The sequence below is a fragment of the Neopsephotus bourkii genome, unplaced genomic scaffold (assembly GCF_033783945.1).
Source record: "Neopsephotus bourkii isolate Nb327-2 ecotype Australia unplaced genomic scaffold, CSIRO-AGI_Nbou_v1 NB_567, whole genome shotgun sequence".
NCBI classification, from domain to species: Eukaryota; Metazoa; Chordata; class Aves; order Psittaciformes; family Psittacidae; genus Neopsephotus; species Neopsephotus bourkii.
In genome coordinates this window covers 890322-916724 of record NW_026901068.1, presented here as the reverse complement: position 1 = coordinate 916724, position 26403 = coordinate 890322, and the positions used below count along the sequence as shown (strand labels likewise).

Genomic DNA, 26403 nt, shown 5'->3' with positions numbered 1-26403 from the left:
GTCAACATCCCTGTACTCTTCCCAGGCCGCCTGTCCTTGCTTCCACTTTCTATAAAACTCTTTTTTCATTTGAATTTTCCTCAGCAGCTCCTTATCCATCCAAGGAGGTCTCCTGGCCCTCCTGCTGCACTTCATTCTAGTTGGGATGCAACACTCCTGAGCTTGTAGCAGGTGATCCTTGAATACCAACCAAGAGTCTTGGGCCCCCCTGCCCTCTAGGGCTATATCCCATGGAACCTCACTAAGCAGGTTCCTGAAGAGGCCAAAGTCTGCTCTCTTGCAGTCCAGGGCAGTGAGCTTGCTGAATGCTCTTCTCACTGTCCTGAGGATCTCAAACTCGACCATCTTGTGATTGCTGCATCCAAGGCTGCCCTGGAGCATCACATTTCCAACGAGCCCTTCCCTGTCAGTGAGCACGAGGTCAAGCATGGCACCTCTCCTTGTCAGCTCCTCTATTACTTACAGAAGGAAGTTGTCTTCCACACAATCGAGGAACCTCCTGGATTGCTTGTGCCGGGCGGTACCGTCATTCCAACAGATGTCAGGGTGGTTGAAGTCACCCATGAGAATGAGGGCCTGTGAGCGTGAGGCTTTTCCTATCTGCCTATAGAGTGCTTCATTTGCAGGTTCTTCATGATCAGGCAGTCTGTAACAGATCCCCACAGTAATGTCTCCCATCACTGTTTTCCCTTTAACCCTGACCCACAAGCTCTCTGTTAACTGCTCACCAGTCCCCAGACAGAGTTCCATACACTCCAGCCTATCCCTAACATAAAGGGCAACTCCCCCTCCCCGCCTGCCGAGCCTGTCTTTTCTAAAGAGCCTGTAACCTTCCATTCCAACACTCCAGTCATAGGACCCATCCCACCATCTTTCTGTGATGCCTATTATATCATACCCCTGTAGACATGCACACATCTCTAATTCCTCTTGTTTGTTCCCCGTGCTACGGGCATTTGTATAGAGGCATCTGAGCTGAGCTCCAAATGAAGCTGGCTCATTGGCTGGAGCAGCCAGAATATCTCTGCATTGCTCCAAGCATTTATTATAGGTGCTGGCAACTGACTGGTATAGGTGCTGGCAACTGACTGATGGCTAGATGTTTGCTGAGGGTATATTGTGCTGGAGGCAGCAGAAAACAAAAGGCAAGAAAGGAAAAATAAATGGATCAGGGAAAAGAGACCGTAAGTGATTTCAGACATCAAGAGAATGCGCAGAATTTTGGTTCTCAGTTCCAGATATATGTAAAACAAGATTACAGTTTCAGCACTTTAGGAGCAGTAATAAGATACTTGAAATTTACAGTATATTTACTTAATCAGTTGAGCTACAGAGAGTCAAATGAAATTAAAAGTACCTTGTTCCTTTAATTTTGCTCGGTTTTAGACATAATTGAGCCTGTAAAAAAAGTGTTGCTATTGACCCATAGAAAATGTATCAATAAAAGCAAATGACTCAAAGTCACAAGGGAACCTTGCACCACCAAAGATACAGTGAGAAACCATGTCAGCTTGTTTTACTCTTATGAGAAACTGTAGGCACAGCATGAATGACAGCTGTGGATTACATAGGTTTGAAAAGTTACTACTGCTTTTGATCCAGACTCAATGCATCCTGTGCAACGGTGTAATGGCTTGGAGGCATAGGTAAACTACCTCATCATATTCAGAAATTAACTGCTAGTAAACTACTACCATCAATGTTTACAATTGAGTCATCATTGTCCAATCTTAGCTTAGATTTCCCTTCCACGAATTAATGGCATACATTACATTCCTTCTTTTAGTCATTGAAGTGATTCATATGCAGCTTCTCTGATCTGGTATTACTATCCAGTAAAACAGAAGCCCTGTATGAGAAAATAACTGCAAGTAAGTAAAAGTTTGGCAAAACAAAACAGACAAGCATCTTACATTAGCAAGATGTGCCACGGATGGTTGAAATCAAGTTTCAGAGAATTGCTAAGGATATTGCAAGCCTCTTAGCTTTAATAGATTGAATAGAAAGACATTTGTCTGAGACTAGCAACATAACTTGCAATCAAATACAGACCATCTTGTACTTGAAAAGGAAAGGACTCAGGAAAGATGCTGAGAACAATATTCCCTCCATTCCTGCCTTACACATTCCCTCCTTCCCTTACACATTCTTAAGAAGCAAAATAGCATGACTACACGACTACATGACTAAACAAATTCTTAGAAAAGAAAGCTCAAATTTCCTACATATTATACTTGGAAGGTGGTGGCACTTGGAAGAGCAGAGCATCATTCAAGAGCATGATACACTGGGCTTGCATCTTCCTAAATCTGGTATGGGGAAGCATACCAGAGAGTTTTGTGGATGTTACTATCACAAATTTAGCTGATAATAAGAAAAAAATTAATCTTATTTGCTGAAATAATATTTCAAGATCTAACATGGGCATTTTTTCAAACATTCACAATTGCTGCTTCATTATTGTTGCTGCTTTTAGAGTACCACACAGGGATATATGAAATATCTGAAGTATTGATGGCAACATCTAATGGAAAAAGATTGTATATTCTTACTGTGTGGCATAAGTGAGCAATCATAAAAGGAACAGTCACCTGGGGGAAAAGTAGTCCTTTCATCTACTCCCCTTCTCCCCATCATTTACCTGAGAGGATAAGAGCACAGTTACTGCTGCATGCTGTAAGGAGGAGCCTACTGCATTTGATCTAAAAGGAGAGGAGTTTCTGACTTTGGAACTTGGCTGTTCTCCTTCCTCTTCCTTCGTGATCTCTGCATGCCGGAGGTAACTGGGAGAGCATCTGCAGGCTGAATTATGCCCTTCTTTAAGGGTCGCAGAGGAAGGCCAGATAATTTCTGGAGGTGTACGCGGTCCATTCCTGAAATATACCAACTCTGCTGGAATCAGTGACAAAATAGGCATTGATTTGGTAACTGATGGTGGGTTTGCACTTCGAACTCATCTGCTATGTGATCTGAAATGGAAAATTAATAGTGCAAACTAATCACACAGTCACAGGCTGGCTGAGGTTGGAAGGGACTTCTAGTCATCTAGAGGTCATCTAGTCCAACCCCTTTGCTCGGTCACCCTCACCACAGTGAAAAAGTGTTTCCAGATGTTCAGAGGGAACCTCCTATGTTTCAGTTTGTGCCCATTGTCTCTCTGTCTGCGCACCACATTGTCTCACTGCGCACCACTGAAGAGAGCCTGGCTCCACCCTCCATGCACCCTTCCTTCACGTATTTACACACATTGATGAGATGTCCCTGAGCCTTCTCTTCTCCAGGCTGAACAGACCCAGCTCTCTCAGCCTTTCCTCATAGAAGATATGCTCCAGTCCCTTAATCATCTTCACGGCCCTTCACTGGACTGTCTCCAGCATGTTTGTGTCTCTCTTGTGTTGGGCAGTCCAGAACTGGACACAGTACACCAGGTATGACCTCACTAGTCCTAAGTAGAGTCACCTCCCCTGACCTGCTATGGACAAAGTCTTAACTCAGGTGGTAGATCTTAAATCTGATCCTCACTCTTTTGCACCTCCCTTTTCCTGCCCAGAACCAGTTCCCTGCTGTTGGAATAAGTATAAGTAATTGGCAGGTTGGCAGGTTTTTCTGGTGGCTATATTATAATCCAGATGAAAACATTATCAGTGTTGACAAAGATGTTTACAAGGTAGAAGGTAAATTAATCTCACTAAAGGAACGGGCTGTGCAGCCTGGAGAAGAGAAGGCTGCGAGGAGACCTCATAACAGCCTTCCAGTATCTGAAGGGGGCCTATAGGGATGCTGGGGATGGGACTCTTCATTAGGGACTGTAGTGACAGGACAAGGGGTAATGGGTTAAAACTTAAACAGGGGAAGTTTAGATTGAATATAAGGAGGAAATTCTTTCCTGTGAGGGTGGTGAGGCACTGGAATAGGTTGCCCAGGGAGGTTGTGAATGCTCCATCCCTGGCAGCGTTCAAGGCCAGGTTGGACAAGGCCTTGGGTGACATGGTTTAGAGCGAGGTGTCCCTGCCTATGGCAGGGGGGTTGGAACTTTATGATCTTAAGGTCCTTTCCAACCCTAACTATTCTATGATTCTATGATTCTCTAGCTGTCTTCCCCACAAGAGGACTTCAGTATAGCCACAATGTATCTTATGCTAAATCAATCAGCAAAGATACAGAATTCAGGCAGTGCAAATTTTATCAAACCATGTTCAGTAAACCAGAGCATGTTCTTATATCTTTTGTTAGTATTATTAGGGAGGCTTTTATGTACTAAGCACTCAGAATGATTCCCATGGCATATAATGAACCAGCATGAGCTCTCTAAATCAATTTAGTTTCATTCAGGGCTGAAATCAACTTTATATTAGGCTTCTGCCCAGACCTAGCTTTCATGCTGTCAGGTGTTAAATGAACTCACAGTGGATTACCTTATCAGATAGTTAATTTAAATGTTATAGCTAATGCATATAAAGCAGGAGTCTTCAAAAAAGGCTTTCATTTACTACACACTTTTTTTTCTTCCTCTTTTCCAGCCATTTCTTCCTCCACCTCCATAGTCTCAGTTTATGCACCAAGAGCAGTAGGGAATCAGGCAGGTCTCATTGTCCCCAGTAGTTTCCTCAATATAGGACTGGAGTTCACTGTCTGTTCAGCCCAAGCGTATCTCAAGGATCTACACAGGGCAAGTCTGTACTGTGCAGTGTACCTCACTGCAGCGATCCCTGACCAAGTCAATGTGCTTGGCTTGGTGCAGTTCCATGCAGAGCTGTTAGCCTGGCCCTGGGAACAGTACAGTGTGTTAACATGCTGCTATGTGCACTAAATGACCCAGTCCCTGTAGACCGGTCAGTCCAAGTGCAGTGACACTCTGATGCAGCCCTACTGCTACCAGCTGTGGAGTGGGCTTCTTTGGCACTTGCCTGGCAATTTTAAAACCATGCTGTATGGAAACACTCAGCACAGAAATATCTGCTGACCTCAGAGGAACCATGCATCCCAAGTACCTGCTCACCAACTTGAATAACACATTGTCCATTGATCTCGTGTCTGGTTCAATGTTCAAGACAGCAGTGTCTGCATTTGCTGGTGGTCATTTGGGGGCTGACTTTCAGAGAACTATTTAGTCTACTTTGGTACCTGCTGACATAGAAGCAAGTTCATAAACCACATCCACAACTGTTTTGTGAGTATGCCTGATCTAAGGCTGTGCAATAATATCGCAGCCGGTCATCTACAGTGCTCCAGATCTTCCTCTGCAAATTCCTCAGTTCTCTGGTGGCAGTGATGTTATTTATGTGGCTTTCAGCTGCATCTGGAACTTCATTTTTCATCAACAGCTCTGTCAACGTTGGCTTTAAAAAATAACAGTGGAAAAACAAATTAAAGAACTTAATGATCCCATCTGGTGTTTAATGGTGCTGACACTGACATAACACCATCAAATGCTTCAGCCACCACTGGGAGAATAGTTGCAATAGTGAATCCTGCTCTGTCGTAGCACTGGAAAAGGAGATGACAAATACAAAAAAGCAGAGCAATTGCTCTTGCTGCTTGTCTGCTTGGCTGGGCTCATGAAAACTCAAACGGCCAAAAAGACAGCACTTTGTGCTATGCAGTAAGAAAAACATGAAGCAGATATAAATGCTAGATTTTCCATTGAATCTAGAACCATTTAAATCTTTGCATTCCAAACAAATGCTCTACAGTAAATTTGTTCTGAACATACGTAGTAACAGTGTGATACATGTAATAACATTTTACAAGCAATGAGACATCAATATATGTTTGAAAGAGCCCTTGATAACTATGGAAAATGAAAATCAACCGCTAACAAAGGCTCTTTTGAAAAATATAAATGCAACTTCAAAATAATATATCTACTTCACACCTTAAATGAAATGCTTTCAAATAAAAAATAAATATTTTCAATATTGTGCCCCTTGAGACTCCTTTTCTTTTGTTCCAGACAGAAAGTAGCTACGGCAGGACTGCTGCGGTGATATTTTTGTTTCCCTAATTCTTTAAGTTGGAGTAGATACCACATAACCCACATTTCTCCTTACACAGGATTCTCCCCAGTTAAGATTGAAGCGTGCTTTTCATTCTATGCAGATATTGTTCTTGTTGATTTCTTGCATGAATCAAAACCAGCCTGGTGCTGCCTCTTTACTTGCAGTTTGTCAGTTCACCCACTGAACTATTTTTATCTCTTTTTAAGGAAATCTTGGTTTGCATGCCAACATTCTGTATTCTCTAAAAATGTTACAGATTCTACCACGCCACTGTGTGACTGGTAGTTTAAACCTACCTGAAAACACTCCTTCTGCAGATTTGCCCCTGTGAATTAGATCTTAGGTAGTCCTTGCAGAAGATGTTAATACAAAGTCTCTGTGTTTAGACATATTTAAGGGCTAGAGAGACAAGACTCAGAAGTGTTTTCTCAGAATGAACGTTAATCTCTAAATTTGAGGTCTTTCCTATAGCTTGTCCAATTTATCTCTGCTTTGAAGAGAAGAATTTTCTGCTGGCAAGGGAACTATTAAATGACAGGTAGTGGCAATATGTCTGGGTTTAATGAGCTCATTATGTTATGCTTACTTAGGACAGAAAGAGCTAAAAGGATTAACTGTCTTCTAAAGTTGTAGCCAGGAGCAGGATATGGATTTTCTACTATTCAGCTCCATGTAATGAAGAGTGGAAGTAGTGCAAGAGTGTGCTTGGGGCAAAGAACTTTCATAGAGACCATAGACCTATGTGAAAGTGGACACTAATGGGACTCCAAAAAGAATGGTATTAAGTCTTGGAATCTACCACTTGAAGAAAGACAAATACCCTATATGCTTAACTGGCTGTAGACAGTATTCATCACGTCTGCTATGATGATTCATAGTTTTCTTTGTGTGGCATTTAAATATTTGTTGGTTTATGGGGTTTTACTGTGCACTGTAATTATTTAGATTGCTGACAACTGAAAAAAAAGAGCTACTTTAATTGCTATAAAAGGAGATTATTTGATTTTTGGAAGAGATAAAGACTAATTGAGTTAGATTCTTGCTGACTATAAGAAGCACTGCTTAAAATTCAGAGGAAAGATAATCTTCATAAATAAGAAACTAAGGGCAAAGTTCAGACAAATGCTGATTTACTGTGAAGTTTAGACCGTTTTTGGTGTTGTCAGGTAATCTATAATGAAATAACAAGTATTTCAAAGGCCACTAACCACAGCTGATATTCTGATGTAAGCAAAGGCCACCTTCTCATATCCATTTTCAAAAAAAGTCTGAGCTTTTGAAATAATTGGCTCATTTGGACCACAAGTGCTCAAAATTATGTGACTCTGCTTGGAAGAGGGAGGGCAATCAGATTGCAGAGTACCATATTCATCTGGTGTGTGCTGCTGGAGCATCCCTTCATGAGTCATTGTGGAGTCTTAGAGAGCAGATCTATAATCAAATTAAAATGACTCAATAAAAGCTTCTGGTTGTACCTTCTTCATAGGTTTTCACTGACACACCCTCTGCCATTAGAGTAAGTGAAGACACAGGTTCTTTCTGATTCAGACCTTAGCTGTCCACCATATGTTTGCCATACTTTTCCCAGACGGAATTTGCTGTGTCAGTTATTTAAAGTCAAATCCTCTTAAAGCCGAACTCCCCACCTCAGTGCTGTGTCAAGGAAAATTTTGTGTGTAAAGAAGTAGATCTGAACTGTGTAAATTCTAAACACCTTCTCAACGGTGTAAATGAGCCAAAAGACTTATTCCTGCCAGACCATTTCTTGCTGTTCCCTCGTAGTCCCTCAGAACAGTGACCCTTCCAGTTCCACCAGGGGAAGATAGCCAGTGAATGACATTTCCTCTTCTCTAGTTCTATTTTGAAGGAGGCTCAGCCTTGTTCTGGTCCCATTTCGGATGGCAGTCTTACAGGGACTCAGGAGTAGCTCTGTCATTATTATGGCCTAGTGATTTTCAGAATTAGAAGGAATAAGGTGTTGTTTCTCATCCCTGTATTACAGAGGGATTACAGTTTATTCAGGAGGTATTAAGAGCTTCTCAATCTTTAATCAACAAACTACTGAACTGTTTAAAAAAAGTAAGGTTTATCTTATGTAAGATTAAATTTTTGTTTCCAGACAAGTAAAAATTAGGTTAGATTTTGAATACGTTAATTTACTATTTTTATCTTTCCTCATTTAGAATGGTTCCTTGCCTGTGCAAGCAGAAATGTGGGGTTTTCTGTCAATGACGGTTGTGTTAGCTGTAGTAGTTTTGCGGATTGTGTTCAATGTGTGTAGTAGTTTCACGGATTGTGTTCAATGTGTGAGCTACACATTCTGAAGCTCTTACAGAATGTCACTTCATAACTCTGACAAATGTACTTTCTCAAGTCCAGGAGTTAATCTAAATTTATCTTAAAGCCAATCAGACATGTATACATGCCTTTCCTAGACCTGCAGTGTGTATTTTACATTTTCTAGGCTAAATGCTTTCATTTATAACAGGAAGAAGGAAAGAAACTCTGAACAAACAGAATTTTATTTTTGCTTTGCTTGGATCATAGATTTCTTCTGTTTTTCCAACAACTGTTTTGTAACTGCCACTTTCCTGACCCCCAAACCACACAGACAAAAAAAACCCTGTTTTACCAACAATATATTTCAATTCTACTGTAAGGCAGCATTTGCTATGAAGATGTAGGTGTTTGGCTGGGTAATTAACCTAGCTGGACAGCAGATCACTGCACAGAACTGCAGACCAGAAAGATTTGGATCAGGATTTCTTTGGGCTTCAGTCAGTACCTACCACCTACAGCATAATAAATTATACCAACCTCAGAATGGGCTGCCAATGAACTTACTATTCTATCTGGTAGAACAGAGAATTCCAGATGAATTACAGGTAATATTTAACTATCCTTTCTGAGCAAAAAAATAAGATTCATATGTGTTCTAGCTGCACCTATAAAGAAAACATTGGATGTAGGGCAGTAGGGACTTATCTACCAAGAACTGTGAACCAGCAATGCATTAAATAATTAAGGGGGGGGGGGGGGAGTAGAAATAGGAATCTAAGTACTTAGAAATAATTGTCCTTTTGGCCCAGACCTAGAGTAGGTGGACATTAGCATAAATCCACTTACATCTCTATTTAATCTCTAGAAGCTCTTACTTGATCACTCTGCGCCACTGCACTTAGCACAGCCAAAAGGAACTAAACTTGGTAGGTGTGTTTTGTGGGAAAGCTCACCAGTTCCCTACTTCCCAGGGCAAACAGGTTTTTTAAAGGGCTTTCATGAAACGCAATGATGTAGCAGTTACAACATAGGGATCCTCCGAACCGTGGAAGAGCCACACCCTGCAGCAGCGACAAAGACAAGCACACGCTTTCATGTTGCCACTTGTAGACCAAGCTAATTTCACGAGCACCCTGCAATCCTCACTGTGATGTATCCATTAACCTGAAAGAGTGAAAAAGGAGGTTTACTAATGCCAACAATCTTTCATACTTCTGTTTGGATGGAAGAGGCTGACTGAAGACTCAGAGGGTTATCCAAGACAGTTGGTCATAGATGAGCAAGTTACTCCAGGCTTAAGTTTTAGTGCTGTTGCTCTCATCTGAATCCTGCAAAGTTATCTTGTAACATAAGAACTGTGGGCAGAGGCAGCTTCCAGCCCTTTGTCTGGATGACTCCTGCCCAAAGTAAATGTACTGACACCGTGCATGTTTTGGAAGGTGATGCTGTGTAGCAGGAAGACCTGAAAAACACTCCCACCTCTCAAACCGCTCAGGAAAGCATGTATACTTCTGAGGCAGAGGCTGTGGAGTCAGCCACAGACAGACTTGGGAAGCTCTAGTCCTTGCTTGCCCTTTAAATACCGTCGTTGGCGAAAATGAGCAGGATTTGGATATTTAGTTCTCAAGTAAAGAATTAGCATTTTGACACATATAAAGTATTTCCTTAAAATTGGGGTCACTAAAGGCTTTAGAATTTCCTGTGCACACAGACCATGAAGAATGTCCTGGTGACACCAAGCACGGGACTTGGAACTACTTCCATTTAATCCAAAAGCCAGTTTACACAATCATCTTCCAGCCTCTGACACTCCTACCCATTCAAATATTACACTGCAAAACCAAACAGCTTTACTAAATTCATCACTATTTTCATATGGCTGTTGAGGAACATCAAATTGATCTAATATAGCACATCATTCACGCTCTATAATCTGTATTTGATAACCCAAGCTGCTTCAATAATTATCTGCTTCAATTTTACAGGCTTTGTAAAAAGCAACGCTGCAGCTACAGCATGGCATTTGGAAATCTCAAACTCCTGGAGGCTTCACAGGGCAAACAAAAGTCAGTTTACAGAAAAAAAATCCAGCTCCAAGTAAGAATGTCAAATATATGAAAGTCATGGCCATGTTCGAGGTTATTCTTTCATGTCAGCTGCCAGCCTGTTAGTATGGATCAAGTAAAGAAAACCCGGTACGGTTTGGCTACCTGACATTCTCTCAGGGCATTATGTATGCCTTGTATAAAATACTAAGCATGATGCCAGTACCTCTATATTAGGTAGCAAGGAATAAAAAGATCACCTGATCAACCCCCTGTAAATAATGAGTGTCTTTACAAACTCTGTGCCTGAAGGCATGCTTACTGACTTGGGTCACAAAGGTTTTACCTTTGTTTCTGGTATTTTTGCAGCATGCTAGGCCCAGCTGTGGTAAGTACAAAGCAGTGGGAGACTTCTCATGAACTCCATGGAAAACCAATCAGGCCTGAAGTAAGGCAAACAACTGCTTGCCCCGACCATTCCCAAAAGAAAAATGAGGAATGGCTTCCCAAGCTCAGAAAAGATGTTTCCAAGCTGTTTCCAGCAGGGAAGATGGAACTCTGGTTTACTGAAATTTTGACTTACAACAATTCCAGTCAATTTTCCTTCTTCTCCCTAAAATACCACATGAGTAAAACAGACTTAAAAATGCCCAGTCATGTAGAGGCCGTTGGGAGAGCCATACTTCATAAAGAATGTGTTAAAGAAGAAATGTAAGCATCATCTTCCTTGCAATTCAGACACCTCACAGAGACCAGAACACATGAACAACAGTGAGAAAAGTAATGCAATTAGTATTACCTGTGCTATAACAGGCTGGGCAAGCTTGCCATCCCTAGGCCATTTCCATTTTCTGACCATTTCTTCACCTTTATTAGTCACCAGACCTCCTTCCTGGTTAAACATCACTGTTATAATGTTGCTGTAAACAAGCAAAAATATGAAACCTGTTTTTCCTCGTGCATCTCAGTAAAACCTAAGCAATACAAGCCGATTTCTCTGATCTACGAGTCTTTAATTAAAAAGCCACTTTGCATATATGCTCCTTCATCAAGCTTTTCACATGCTAGAGGCCTGTGAGGCAGGTATAATTATCCTTGTGATAAAGAGTCAGGTTAAATTCTTGCCTTTATCATTCAAATTTAAAAGGAACTGTTATCAAATGATGTGATTTTAATGCTATTTCCACTTACTAGTACATTCCTAGGAGCAATGAACCACTTAGCTGTAAATGTAAAGAAACAGATGCAGTGAAATGGCATGTAAATGCCATTCACCTATGAGCCTTCGGCAGACAGTTTCAGGAATATTTTAATGTTCCTATACTCAATATTTCTTAAGAATAATATGTATTCTGATGTCTATTTTATCTACCCATAAGTAAATAACTCTTGGTGACCTGCAGAGAGACATAAATTTTGAAACACAGAAAAGTGTTCAGCTCATCAAAAAAGTGGGGTTTTGAAAGTGGATCCTGTGTGTTGATGGTCATCCCTGAACACAGGGGATTGGAGAATTTGGGTGTTTATTGTTTGAAGTACCAGGCATAGTACTAGTTTGTTAGTTTTTTCTCACAACTTCATTGAGTATAGCAATTGAGTTTTTAATAAAAGATACATTTTTCTTGAGTTTCCACTGTGTTTTGAAAAGTAAATACATGCACATTAAAAAGGACAAAGCAAGAAGGAGCAGGAATCCTGGGATTTAATGTTTGCACTTCTTATTTTCGTATGGTTTACTTGCATTTCCACAATGTAAAATTAGCCAATGTAGGTAAATTTGCTTGGTTTTGCTGCAGAAAAAATATGGACTCAGTCAGAGATCAGTGTGATCAGACAAAAGCCATTTATTACAGAGCATCAATCCTTTTTATACTGTTTCTCTGCATCTGCTTACAATAGCTTGCTGTATTATAATCAGATACATTTATTATAATAGGATACATTTTCTTGTAACACACAGCAACTACGGTTACATTTACAATAGCTCGCTGTATAATATTTGGATACATCTACAGTAGCTCGCTGTAGTATAATTAGATACATATTCAGTAGTTTGTTGTATTATGATTGGATACATATACACTAGCTTAGTATATTATACATTGATACATATTCTTGCAGCATACAGCAACTAGTATACAATTGATCAAATAAGCATATGGGAACTTAACCTTTAAAACTTGCTAACAGTCCACTATTTTGTATCTTAGCACATTCCAGTTTCTTATTATCTTGCCTGCAGCGTTACTTTTGCTTCTTTACCCAGATCCTCCTTCATCCTCGGTTCATGTTGAGCTCCACATAGGCACTTGCTGACTTGGGAACATGGCCATTCTTTGCTAAAAATCCACCCACATGAGAGTTGTTTAAAATGTTAGGGGGTATTTTGGACTCCTAGGTTATTTTTACTTTTTCAATAAACAAGGGACAACTCCTTCACTAACTATGAGGGCGCTGAACTCCATTTAAAGTCATTTTATACAAAAGCTGAACAATCCTTCTCTGCATAGCTCCAGTCAAACATATTCCTCCAACCCCAAGAGCTCATTCAGGATGGTAAGCCAATCAATTTGACTTCTTGACGCAGATGCGAGATAATGTGTCCCTCATTTTTAGCTACTGTTCCTCTCTGCAGGGCATGACATTCTGATCCCAGATGTCTTGGGTACTCCAAAGTCACCGAAGGAACATTAAAGTGGAAAAAGACAGTGCTGGAAGTAGGAATCAATGATAATCTTTGTGTACATCATGTAAAGGTGCAGAGAAATACATGGAGAGATATAAACACATCCAGAAAAGAACTGTTGATGTTTAGATTACATAGGTCAGTGGGCCTGAAACTTCAGAGGACATCACTTGTGTGCTTGCTTTTCCCCCACAAGTGGGGATCTGCTCTGTACAACTGCATTTGAGATATTGAGAAAATCAGTGTTCATCCTGCAGCTTTTGTTAGACAGGTTTTTAACAACAGATGTTACCTATGCCCCTTTAGATAGGGGACCCACCCACAAAAGGAAGAAAGCTGTATAGAAGGATAAGTATCCAAGCAAATACTTGCAATTATTTTAACAAGATGGTGTAACACGAACCTGGGAGAATAAATGAAACCCAGTGAAAGAAACAGACCCAAGATGAAAATGTAAAACCATGAGCAACACTTTCCTTACATTTTTTTCTTAACAGATTTTCCTTAAAACATGCATCTAGCTATGATCTAGTGAAGACAATTACTGTCTTCATTTCTATCCTTATTAAAAACACATCATAGAAAATGGAACTGGAAGGGACCTGCAGAAGTCACTCAGATACATTTAAATAGAGGGAGAGGCCAAACAACTGCAAATACTTGGTGGTGGCAAGGCACAGTGGTCTCAGGTCTTTGTTGAGTGTAAATTATTCCGGATTAGGTTGGTAGCTCCACATCTACATACAGTCACACCAAAATTATTTTTAATACAGAAAATCGTAATGATGATCAGACAGTACATAGAACAAACGGCATCTAATCTTTTTTACAACCTGTATAATGCGCTGCATTGTGAGGCACCAAGAAGTGGCAGGAACGAAAGGAGGAAGAGGGTATCTGCATTTTTTTCTGTGTGGAGTATCTATTTGGAGCTCATGTCACACATTCAAGGCAGCCAGAAGGCTGGCTCCCAACTGCCTGCTGGCTCCTTCGCAAATTTTCTCGTAAGCCAAAGTGCATCCTGTCCTCACAGCATGGGTTTTACAAATGGGGAATTCAAATTTCAAAGTGATGCCTGTCTAGTTTAGCAATTTAGATAACAGTGCTTTGGGGTTGCTTGAAAAAATGGTGACATTTGACTTCCTAGGGGGGATTTGTAGAGGCGACAAGTTCCTTCACCTCCACCTGACCTGCAAACAAGATGGAAGTGGTGTTTTTCATCTTCCCACACATGTAGATGTCAATCTGCTCCATCTACCTACCTGTCAAAAAGACAAATGCTACCATGTCCAAAAGGGGTGAAAGTTCCAATAACAGAGTGATCTGGAGAAGGGCTAAATATGTTGGTATAAACCTCCCCACATGGGAGATTGCAGTGGCTTTGACAAACAGCAAGATACTCAGAAGGACAGCTATAATGAGAGTCAAGGAGTTAACTTATTATCATTCTCCAGTTATATAGCTTCTGTTAAATGCCCCTGCAGAGAACATGGGCACTAAAACTCTCTATCAGGGTATTAGGTCCAGGTGCATGTGGGCAATTGAAGCTACTAACCCAGCCATCTCCTTCCTTGAATAAGTGGGCTGGGAGGGATGGAGGATGGGCAGAACTCTCAGGACCAAATCCACTCACTTGACTAACCTAACATGGCTGGTACATGCCAAAAGTGACCTTTGCAGGAGCAACATATGAATCAGAAACAAGTTCATGAAGCACAGGATCTCTGGTGTTTTTTACTGTGCTAAACCTAGAGCTGTTCCTAATCTAGCTCGATGACTGATAAAGTGATAGTTGTTCAAGACAAGATAATACTTTAAATGGATTCCAGTGAACTTGTAATCGCATTTTTCATTCCAGAATATTTCTTTCTGAGGCATGTCCACCCACTTGACGTATACTGGGCTTTGTTATAATCTGACTACCTGGCTATACCTCTGGTACTATGAAGTCTGATAAGAAATGAACATTTTCATGTAGCCAAGTCTTGGAAGCTGTTAAGCTACACGTTAAGTCTGAGCCTTTCCTCTGTAGTCCTCCCCCTACCTCTCACACTCCTGCCAGAATTCACACTCTTGCTAGAATTCACGTGTTCCGTAAACAAAAAGCATATTAAATGAAAGATGAGCCATCGTTCAGCCCGTAGTGCAGTTTTCCCCATACTGTGCCTGCTTTCTTGACCACTGGGATCTGAGGTTTGCCAAATGTCAGCCCTGGTGCAACAGTCATGCTAGTCAGAAACTTCTGTGTCTTGGAGAAAGCTGCTTCTCTGTGATTACCATAATGCCAGAGAATAATTGATTTGTCAAACTGCACTTCTTTCCATGTGGGTGTTTGCTCTTCTCTGTTTACATGAGGGAGAAAAATTTTACACCTCTGATTAGTTCTTTATAAGCAGAATCCTCAGGCCAGACTTCCATTAATTTAGACTGAAGTTAGACCTAAGCACAAAACATACTTTGATTTGTGAGCTTCTCAGCTGAGATATAAATGATGAAGGTTACTGATTTAGCTAGGAATTCAGGCAGCCTCACAAACACCAGAGAACAGCCCCTCGCTTGTTAGACTTGCTACAGACATTTCAGTGCTTTGTCACTGGACTCAGCCCATGAGTTGCAGTAGAGTATGGAGGTTCACACTCCTTACGGACCAACGCGGCCAGTGTGAGTGACAGCGAAAACTTCTGGTTTAAAGTCTCAGCTATTGTACAGTTACCTCAGTGAGTCACCAGGTTTGTGTCTTCAGCTACAGTATGAGTAAAATGTGCCTAAATGTTTTAGGAAAGCTAATTATGTGAAACATCAGCTGATAGAAATTAAGGGAATATTTTTGTCTTCAAGCCAATATTTCTTGCTATTTCAACTTTGCCATAAGATATTACACATTATAAACTTTTTGCTCACTAGGCTAAGCATAAATATTCAAGAACACTATGCCAATTCTCATGGTACTGACACAGAAATCTGGTGACAGCCTCAGGGGATTTCAATATAAGCAGCAGCATTTTACTTCCAACTTGATGGGCCAGCAGGGTCTGCAAATCCTGCAAACATGCTCAGGTCCTGTGAAAGGGAACATTTTGTTTGTAGTGAGACCCTATGACCCTATTTCTGGCATAAGGTTTATGCCAGAAATTAAATAAGATGACTGCAAAGCTTTTGGGAACAGTAATATGGTAGACCTCAGAATATTTGCACCACAGACAACCATAGCTATCCCCGCTGTTTGAAAGAACTCTATTCAATTCTTAACAATTGCAGGCTGGGGTTTATCAAAACCCAGAATCCAGGAAGACAAATAACAAATACATTTCACAGTGTTCTCTAAAATAGGCAATTCTAAGACATGGTATGTCTCATGGGTGGGGAGACAACAGTACTCATTCAAATAACCAGAAAGTATTATTTTTTCAGTATAAGAATCAAATATTAAGCTTTTTCATTGCTTTTCTTTTTCTTGACTTTGCAAATTATATAGCTAGTGGAGGGTGACATACAGAAGTTGGTCAAAAAATGCAAACTCCAGTTTTAGCTGCAACATCAATTATTTTAGATTTTGGGCTACTCAGGTCCCCAAGGAATAAAGCAGTGATAATAAACCATTCCACAATGAAGAACATGCCAGTGTACTATATTGCACAATACGCAATGCATTGTAGCATATACACTCTTACACACTGAAAACTGCTTGATTTTACACAGCCACTAGCTCCTAAGCCTTTTATTATGAATCACAATTCTTCACCTTAGATACAATACTGATTTTATTAAATCTGAGTATGTTTATAATTTTGCCAGTGTACAGGAACTGTCAGTTAAATATCAGGATACTTAACAGGATGAAATTCAGAAGCTGTGCTGCAGATATCAAATTATCCAGGTTAACTTTGTAAGTAATTAATGTTTATAAGTCCTTGTAAGTAATTAATGCTTATAATTAGTTAACAGAGATTTTTTTTCATTTAAACCTAGCCTGCTTTATAAATTCCAGTACTTCTTTCTCAGAGAATTGACCAGGCAGAGTAAATCCTACCTATTTCTGACACCTTCTTCCTCCCTTGAACTATTTTAGCACTAGAGCTGGTACTTGGAGGATGGCTGATGTATTTTGAACTACCATACATTTTAAACACAGGGCCAGCTCTCTATGAGAAGCCTCAGGGATGTTAAGGCTATCTTGTGCTATGTAAAAATAGGCTTAAGTATAAGCAGCATAACAAAGTATAAAAGCCTGACTCTTTCTGATTGCCAATATATTATGGCAATCTTCCTTCAGGCCCTGGCAGGGCAACAGGCTACAGATCACAGCAAATTATCAACATGCAAAATAGTTTTCATGGATCATGGTTTCTTTTGAATAAGATATTCAAACAGTTTTTTGCAACTAATGAAAGTTTATCGTCAGACTAAACATTATCAGATAATATGATCTCACCACTGGTCCCTGAAAAAGTCTCTGTTGAGGTAATTCTTATCTTCCAGTGGCTAAAATAAAAGTGTATGTTTCTCTTTCATGAATAGTGAAATGTCAAACAGAACTCTAGGAGTTTCCAAAGCAATAATGCACTGCAGACTAGTGTGTTGGTTTGGTTAAGTGGTCTCACATAATCTATCTGTATCCTACATCATGAAAACATTTATTCTAATTTTGCTTATGGAAGTAGAAACTTCTGATTGTTAACTTCACTTTGAATTTGTTCTAAGCTCTCCACTGTCTGCAGAGAAAGCAGCTTCTGGTGAAGATATTCAGAATTTGATTCAGAATGTTGGAGAATCCAAGCTAGAGAAAAAGAATGAGAGATAAGAATTAGCTGTATAAGTAAAGACTGATGTTAATGTCAGTCCTGGTCTATGGCATCTGCCAATAGAAAGTAAGGTTCATTCATATGAATACAAAGTACTGAAGCTTTCAAAATATCCTTCTTAAATGAACAGATTCTTTGCCTTAAAAAATACAATGGGAGAAAGAGGGAATGTGCCTTTTAGGTGTCTTCAACAGAAAAATAGAAAATTATGTTTAGGAAGAAGATGGACATGCAGAAAAACGGATTATTGTTTGGAACTAGATGATCTTAAGGTCCTTTCCGAGCCTAACTATTCTATGGTTCTATGATAGACACTCATGTGAACTACTTCCCACATCAGTCACAGGCACTGTTTGATTTGTGTACAGCCCAGGATCACAGCTGAGAAAGGATGCAGGTAACGCAGTCTCTAATTATTCTCAGCAGCACTCTGAAGAAGTAGTTGAAAAATTAAGCCATGCATCACTTTGAGAAGCAGGAGCACAGAATTCCTTTAGCATGCATTTCTGTAAGATGCCTATGGTTGCAGCTGCACTACAGCAGGTAGATTTTACTTAGATTCACATTTGCAGCATTTGTGGATGATTTCAGAAGTCCTGGGGGAGCATGGAGGAAGGCATTTCTTAACTTCTGGGGATCCTCAATTCACTCAATTTTCTAAAAAGGTGAGAAGGCCCAAGATGAATGGTCAGGATGTGATCTCTATACAGTTTGAACACTTTCTGGTTATTATCAAGAAATCAGATTACTTGATAAGAAAGTCGAAAAGAGGTGATAAAAAATGGCTACAGACATAGACTGCTAGAGTATGGCCCAAACAATTGTCACAATTAATGCAGGGAAGCTTATATTACTTAGATTTCTTGTTTCACTATGAACAAATTGAAGAGCAAGTTGGTCAGAAACAAGAACTCAGTGGGTTAGAACTGCACTCAGAGAAATGCATAACCTGTTGCTTGGTATTCCCTTCACCAAATAAATAATAAACCTGTGATGACAGACTGAGCAAATGGAAGCTCTCAAGAGACAGGAAAGGGCAGGGACAGTTCGGTGAAAGCTGGTTGTCTCGACCCTTTAGGCATCCATCTGTGACTAAGGAAACTCCAATAGCAGCCTGACAATAGAGTGCACTACTAGCAGAGCCACTGGTGGAGTGATGAAGGGAAGTGTGCATGATCTTGAGATCACTGAGACTGCAGAATAAAAGGGCTGCCTGTGAGCACAAGAGTTAAAGGTGGAATCAATACTCTTGCAAACTTAATAGCTCAGAGACATCAACAGCATGCAGCTCTACAGCAAAGCATTTCAGAGATGCTGTTACTTTGTTACAAGCAGAAGAAACTGACTGGCACATTTTTAGAAGACCACAGAAGAGATCGGCTATTCAGTGCTTATATATTTGTTTGGAGAGCTAATCCTCCATGCTAGGATGCTGGCTGTCTCTGCAGCATTTTTAACCTTCACCAGCCAAGGAACTTGCAGTCCTTGTGGCACCTGACCAACTTCACAGCCAGGATTAGCAAAAAAAAATGCACAATTGTGCTGCCTTTTTTTTTTTTTTCCCCTCTCCCACATGGCAATGTTCTTAAAGAAATCCAAAAAGAGGTGCAAAGTAAGCAGTTCTTCCCTTTAGATCATCAAATTTGTCCATGTTTTAGGCAGAACTGGTATAATGCCTTATGAAGAACTTTTCAGTTAGTGCATTAATGTTCCCATTCAGAGCAAAATTTATTAAGTCAAATATACGTAGTCAGACAGTTTCCAGCAGGGAAAGGCTTAAAATAATAACCCAAAGCAGTTATTCACCCTGTGTTCTGCTAGCAAAGACTAGTGGACCTGCAGTGGCTATGTAGAAAACCTTGTTAGCAGACGATCAGAGATAATCAGAGAAAGACTGGGCATTTAAAACCAGATTGCATCCAAACTCAAGGGGGGTTATTGCTTGACAGTTACTTCCTCCTGATGTTAATGCATACTTTAGTTAATTCCGGCATTCAGAACAGCTATCAAGGTACTGCATCATTCTAACCACCTCTGCTACAAGCCATCCAGATCAGCTGCCTGCTACTCTCACCTCTTTCCTCACAAATGCTGGATGACAGTGAGGAGTTGATTGTGATGGGTGACTGGCCAGCATCATTTTGTACAGTAGGAGCTAGACAGGAAGAAAGCAGAGTGCAATGCTTATGATCATACATGCAAATGTAAGTCAGCTTTCAAAAACATAAACCCAAAGATTATTCTTTTTTTTTTTTTTTAAAGAGGGAGACTGCAGTAGCACCTGGACACCTGAAAAAGGCTTGACTCAAACCTACGGTTCTGCACTGAGGATTAATGACACTTGCTTAACGAAATGGTCTGGATGCAAGTTTTTTTCACTGGTGCAATATGTTCTGACTATCACTCACCTTGAATGAGGAGACTAAAAATGCTTTGCTAAATGGTTTGAAACACTGCCCAGTTTCACCGGCTTTGTTCTTCTAAGTGTTTTTACCTCTTGCTTCAGCTGGAACGCTATTTCATCATGTCTTAAAACAATGCTTTGCAGAGAGCTGCAGTATAACAAGCTATAAAGTGAAGCATGTGGCCTACCCAGACAACAGAGAGTAGTCTTAACAGAAAGTGCTTTTTTCCCTTTTGTGGACAAACATTACAACACAGCACATTTACCCAGCACAATGTTACCTTTACTTCCTAAAGGCATGTTTGATGCTTTCTCAGGTTTTCTTTTTTCCTCTCTAGTGCAGGCTGGTAGAGCAGAGGCTTGTTTTCTCCTGGATCTCATACTTTTTTACACTAGTGACTTCTGGTGCCATTTATGGTAATCAACCTGCTCAGCAAGTTCCCTCCAGCTACAGGTTAGCACATTCACAAGCCTCTGAGGGAAACCAGTCTCATTCCTAGCAAGCAGCTACAACTTCTCTCCCAAGTTCCTGTAACGTTTTGTCAGCCACAGATTTATTCAACATGTTCAGTGGTGAGTCCTCATCCACTTGTGGGATCAAAGATGTTTGGGAGATCTTTGGGTTTGAGTCCTCTGTAGTGGTTTTACACATGGAGTGACAAGACACATCACAAAACTGAGTGGGTTTTTGTTTTCTTGTCATTTTATTGTTTAAGAAACTGTCTTCATGCCTTTTTTATACTCATCTGTACAGATGGCACTCCTGCCTTCAATTGGGCTGAGGAGAAAGAAAAGCTGTATCAAGCGAGAGCAGTGACAGTTAACACAGAAAAGAGACCTGTTAGCTTTGTGGCCTGAAACATATATGGACAGGCTGGCAGTGCTCCCTTTCACAGTTGAGACTGAGCCACATTTCCTCCCAAGAAGCCTCCCAGCTCAAGCTCAGAAATACCTGTGCAGAGCAGCACCAGGAGATTTAGTGCAGGCACTGCCAAACCAGTGAGCCTCTGCACTGACAGTGTATGCTTTAGATTATGCCTGCTGAAGTGCACTGTAATGTAACATGCTGATTGGTTTCTTCTCTCCTGTGTAAAACCATTTTCTCTTGCCTCCATAAAATGGTAATCAAATAAATCCGAAGCTTTGCCTTTTTGACGTGACATGCAAAAGACCTTTAGATGTAATAAAATTTTTGAGTGTCTAAAGAAGCCTTCTCCAGCAACTGCTGATTTTACATACCCCATTTTCTGTTTGTTTTTTTTTTTTTGCGGGGGGTTCAGTTTGAGAACACTGATCTTCCATAATTGTGAGAGGACAATCTTTATTTTAGTTTAACTGGAGGACTGCCAATGTGAAAAATTTATTAACAAGATTTTAGGAATTTTAAAATCTAAAATACAAAGAAATTTTACCAAAAAGAAGTCTTACTCCTCAAGTCTCTAACCACACACAAGTTTAGCTGTGACCGCATGGTTACCTTGCTCCAGTTTCAGTGGTAGCTTCTTACACTCTTGAAGTAATGTGCACATAAACATATTCATAGATGGAAACAGCCTGGAATAAATTTCTGAAATTCAGAAGCAAGGTAGGCAAAACAAACAAACAAACAAAAATCCCAACAAAAAACCAAACCAGTTTAAAGCAAATGGGATGAAACCTGAATTTAAAACCCAGTTATCCACAGAAGTCACACCCCAGAGGAATGCTGTGAACACCAGCTCCAAATTCATTAGTCAGTAGACATGAACTTCATGAAATACACACGCCTCTGCACCTGCCAATGTTTCCGTTGTTCAGTTCATGCCAAAACAGTGAACAAGGTTATTATGTGGCATTCTTTAACTAACTGCTCACAGTTTGTATATTAAATATATTAAACTCATGAAATGCTGACAGCAGAAGTGAACATCAGGTTCTACACCTCAGAGAATTAGGTATAGGACACTGTCACCTTCTCACTTGTCTCCCTCTGCTCTCACTGCATGGCAGGGTGCCAGTTCTGGTCATGTGCCTCCCCCATCTCTCCTGTCCTGCCTTGGACACATCTACCTTGGGACTTCTTTTTGTACCTTCTCTGGAAAACTAGTTGACAGAAACTTCCCTGCTCTCACCACTACTGGTGTCACACTATTTATTACCTGGGAGTAAAGCCAGCGGGAAGATCTGCAGTGAAATATGAAGAGAATTATGGTATCTTCTTGCCTTTCTCTTTAGTTCTAGTTTCCATCTACAACAAAATGAATGTTTCCAATATAAGATTGGAAGAGGTGTTCAGGGAAAGAGGAAAGTAGAATGCACTATATATAAAAGAAATAACCTGGTCAAAGAAATACACAGGTCCTGCCTCCAGTGCTGCAGCTGTAAGCATTGCTTCTATTACTCCCTAGAATGAAGAAGGAATAGAAGACCCCATAGGAAAATAGTTATGTCAGCAGGCTCTGAGAAAGAAACAGTTTATGTTTTTTTACACTAACAATGAAGCTGAGGAATTACTTTCTGTATGGGGCCTTGAGAATCTGCTTCAAATAATACAAGAACCAGCACTACGTGAATGGGAATACATTAATGCATCTGAGGATTAGATTATATGAAGTTGATTATAAACCTGAAGACCAAAATACCAGGTTTTGATCTTTTAGGTTCATACTACTCTAAACTAGTGTTTTCATGAGATAAGGCCTACAATTATTTCTGAGAATAGGCAATGTCTCAGTTTGTTATCTGAAAAAGACCACTGCTTTCATCTGCAGTTACGACCCAGTGAGTACATCAATAAATGTGCTTTTACTTAAAAAAAAGGGTTTATGACTATGATAAATATAAAAAAATTATTTGAAATATACCAGTGTGGGGACCTTTGTGCAACCTTCCACCCCCCCACCCCCTACAAAGACTGCACACAGGCACAGAGGTATACTCTGAGAGAGATGCTCACTGTAGCACATCCTCCTGCACATATCTGCATATATGCCTAATGCACTAGTTCCTAATCACAGAAATACAGAGTCTTTTTGAAGCACTGGTCCAGATAATGGTTTGTTCAGTTTATGTGAACCTTGTAACTTAAAAGCAATCTTAAAAATGAGCTTCAGAGGACTTACTTTTCAATTTCACAGCATGAATCTATTCATGTGTACTGAAAAGCACTTGCTTTGTCCCAGTCTGAATGCCCAAACAGCAGTCTGTGCTTCTCAAGGTGACTTTCAGCAGCAAGAGAGATGAAACTTGCTTCTTTCTGGAAGCACTCATTGCATCCTTTGAAAACCTGTCCTCCAAAGGACACAGATGTTGTGACACTAGCTGATAAGAGCCAATATGTTTGGTTTAGGGATGACAGGCTGTAATCTAACTAGTGTTTGGTTAAAAAAATAAATAAAAAATTGCTAAGGAGTGTGGAAAGAAGTTCACAGCAAATAGGGTTAAATGTGGGTTTTTTTGGCTGCTTTTGTCACCTCTAACTTCGATTTAGCTACTTCATCTAGATTTTAAATATCATCTTAAAGAAGGTTTCAGAATTAGGGAACCCTTTACCCTGCTCATTTTAATGAAGATACTTTGAGGTTACAGCTATCATTCCCATAGTAAATGGTATGGGTGTTGACGGCTGAGGAAATACAAATGTCCTCTGTTCTCAGCAATTGGCGAGGTGAAGTATCTCTTCTTCTAAAGTTCGTAAGACATATTTGATCTCACACAAGAAACATTTTCTTTGTCTACATCCAGACGTTTGGCCTGATATTCTAGTCACAGAAACTGTCCTATCGACTTCAGTGGATTTTTAGAGCTGAGTACAGGCTATGAGACTCAGGCTATGAGATTTAGCCCTAAAATAGGAAAAAAAGAGTATTAAAGTGTCATAAACACACAAACAAGGGCATCGGTCCCAGAAATAAAAACAGAAACAAATACAATATCCCTCTGATCAACTTGGGACTGATACACCCCTTACTCCCTAGTCATCCTTCCTCCCCCTCTTTCCAAGATAAAACTGCAGCTGTCAGAAACAGCTCCTCCACTCTGTTCCATGCCATTTCTTGATGCATACAGCTTGATAAGAAAACAGAAAACATAACATACCCTGAAAAAAGTCTTTTCCTGAAGATCATAACTTCTTATGCTAGGAACACATTGCAATGGGAGTTGCCTCCTTGGAAAAAAAAGAAGAGGTGAATCTCTGTTTTAAGAGTTTTAAGTCCTGCTGCTTAGTTAACCACGTTGTGGACTGCATTCAGCTCTTCCCACAGCTCCCCAGCCACTGCCTGCCTTTGTCCCCAAGGCTGCTTAGGAAATAGGAATAATCACTGTGAGGAAACAAAAAACCCCAGTATTACTCTCCAGCTAAAGATGGTATTCACATGACTCTTCTGGCCCATGGCCTGTCTGATACTGTCTTCTTATCATGCTGCCTAGTACAGCATGAAATTGAAAAACCTAGCATTCATTAACATAATGTGTATTAAGTGCTAGGAACAGCTGACTGGCAATAACAGAAGAAGGACAAAAAGATCTGAGCTGGTAAGGGCATGCTACAAGGTGTGACTCTCTGCTTCTAAGAGACCAGATACTCTTAAAGGCAGACAGGTGGGGAACGTGGAATCCAGACGTCAGGCTGCTGATGTTACTGTTCGCTTTGTTAATATAGTCAGTCCAGCTGTTTGCTCCCACTTTTTTTTCACACAGCATTCCTATTTTTGCATCTTAGTTACCATGCTATTATCCTGTTAGATACCTGTACTCTCTTGTATTGAGCATAAAGCTAATTCCAGGTCTAGACGTACTGTAACCTGGAAGGTGCTTAACGTTGCTCCATCCAATGTGCCACCTTCTCTGCAAAACTTACGAACAGCTTACATAATGCTTCTGGGTTCAGCTAACAGCACCTCAACCTGCAGAGACACATTGTTAATCCTGCCTCTTCTACCTCACTGCTGGTTTTCTTTTCACTCTGCTAGGTTTCATACATATTCTTTGTTAAGTGAAGTGTGACCCCTGTCTACAATTTCTTTACAGACTACTTTAAGGGAAGGAGGCTTATATAAATGTTCAATTTCATCCATATTTGGCAGAATAGCACACCCAAAGATAATTACGCCTGAACACACTTTGTGAAAATACGTAGCTAAGTATATGACAGAGGCCCAAGGAAGTATCCCCACCTGAAGAGAGGCAGACCAAACTCCGCTGAACTGTGCTGGCCAACTGCACACATACTAATACAGTACAAGCCATCTCTCTCGCTCCATTGAGGTATCACAGTGATTACAAATGGTGCTGGAGTCATTCTGGGGAAGAAAGAAACAACTTTCTGAGAAAAATGGCTTCACTAATTCAGCTGATTACAGAAATACTTGTTCTGCTTGTTGCCTTTTTTCCTCTGATGCCCTTATTTCTCATGTCTGCAGTCTTTGCACCACATGCATTCTTACCTGCCTTATTTTTCCTTTATCTATTTCTGGTCAGTATTTCTCCCTCCATATCCCCTTGAGGTTCTGTAGACTTTATGCCCTACTTTATCTATGACTTCAGTTCTAGAGTCAACGAAATCCATAGCCTGGCAACTTGTTTGTTTTGGCACACAGCAGAGCGGAAGGACCAGGAACACGAGCTTGTAGCTCTCTTCTTCAATCTGTCAAAGGCATCAAATATAGTGAGGGGTAAGAATAGGCTGGTATATGAGAGGCTAACAGATTAAAATCAAACACATAACTAGAAACACTGCTATATAACTCTCTAGACCATTACAGTGCCCAGTTACCATAAATGTACAACAAAATGGTCAAAGATAACTCAAAACGGAGAATTCAGGGAATATGCTCCCTGATGTATTGTCATCTCTGCCCCTGCCAACCACAGAAAAAATCCAAACTGAACAGATTTTTATAGTCCTCTTCTACCTAATTACAAAACTGGAATGGAAAGGAATAAAGAAAAAGTGTCTCAGGCAACATTAATGCACATAACCTTTGTGTCATCTGTTCTCAGTACGAGAAGAGCTATTTCTCTGTGGCTCTCTTCAGCAGCTTCAGACATCAATTCTGACTGGAGTAAGGGCAACAGAACAGCAGAAACACAGAAGAGTTGAATGGCTCACCTGTTCTATTGTGAAAAGTTTATTCTGCTTTACACATAGTAATAGGACCCTCCTACAGGTGGTCCAGTAGCATTAATGGACACTAGCATATAAAAA

At 40.3% G+C, this 26403-nt stretch overlaps 1 long non-coding RNA gene across 4 annotated transcripts; it reads right to left on the bottom strand.

Annotated features, from left to right (window-relative positions):
* Positions 1 to 17689: 17689 nt before the first annotated feature.
* On the bottom strand, positions 17690 to 25775 carry LOC133211110 (uncharacterized). 4 transcript variants are annotated; one of them, XR_009725115.1, is made up of 5 exons: positions 25643 to 25775; positions 24159 to 24263; positions 22534 to 22599; positions 22355 to 22443; positions 17690 to 17787 (listed from the first exon to the last, which is right to left on the bottom strand). It is a non-coding gene; the product is annotated as an uncharacterized LOC133211110 (long non-coding RNA). The 4 variants fall into 4 exon arrangements; XR_009725113.1 differs by lacking the exon at positions 17690 to 17787 and adding an exon at positions 19387 to 20994; XR_009725114.1 differs by lacking the exon at positions 17690 to 17787 and adding an exon at positions 21500 to 21783.
* Positions 25776 to 26403: the final 628 nt, after the last annotated feature.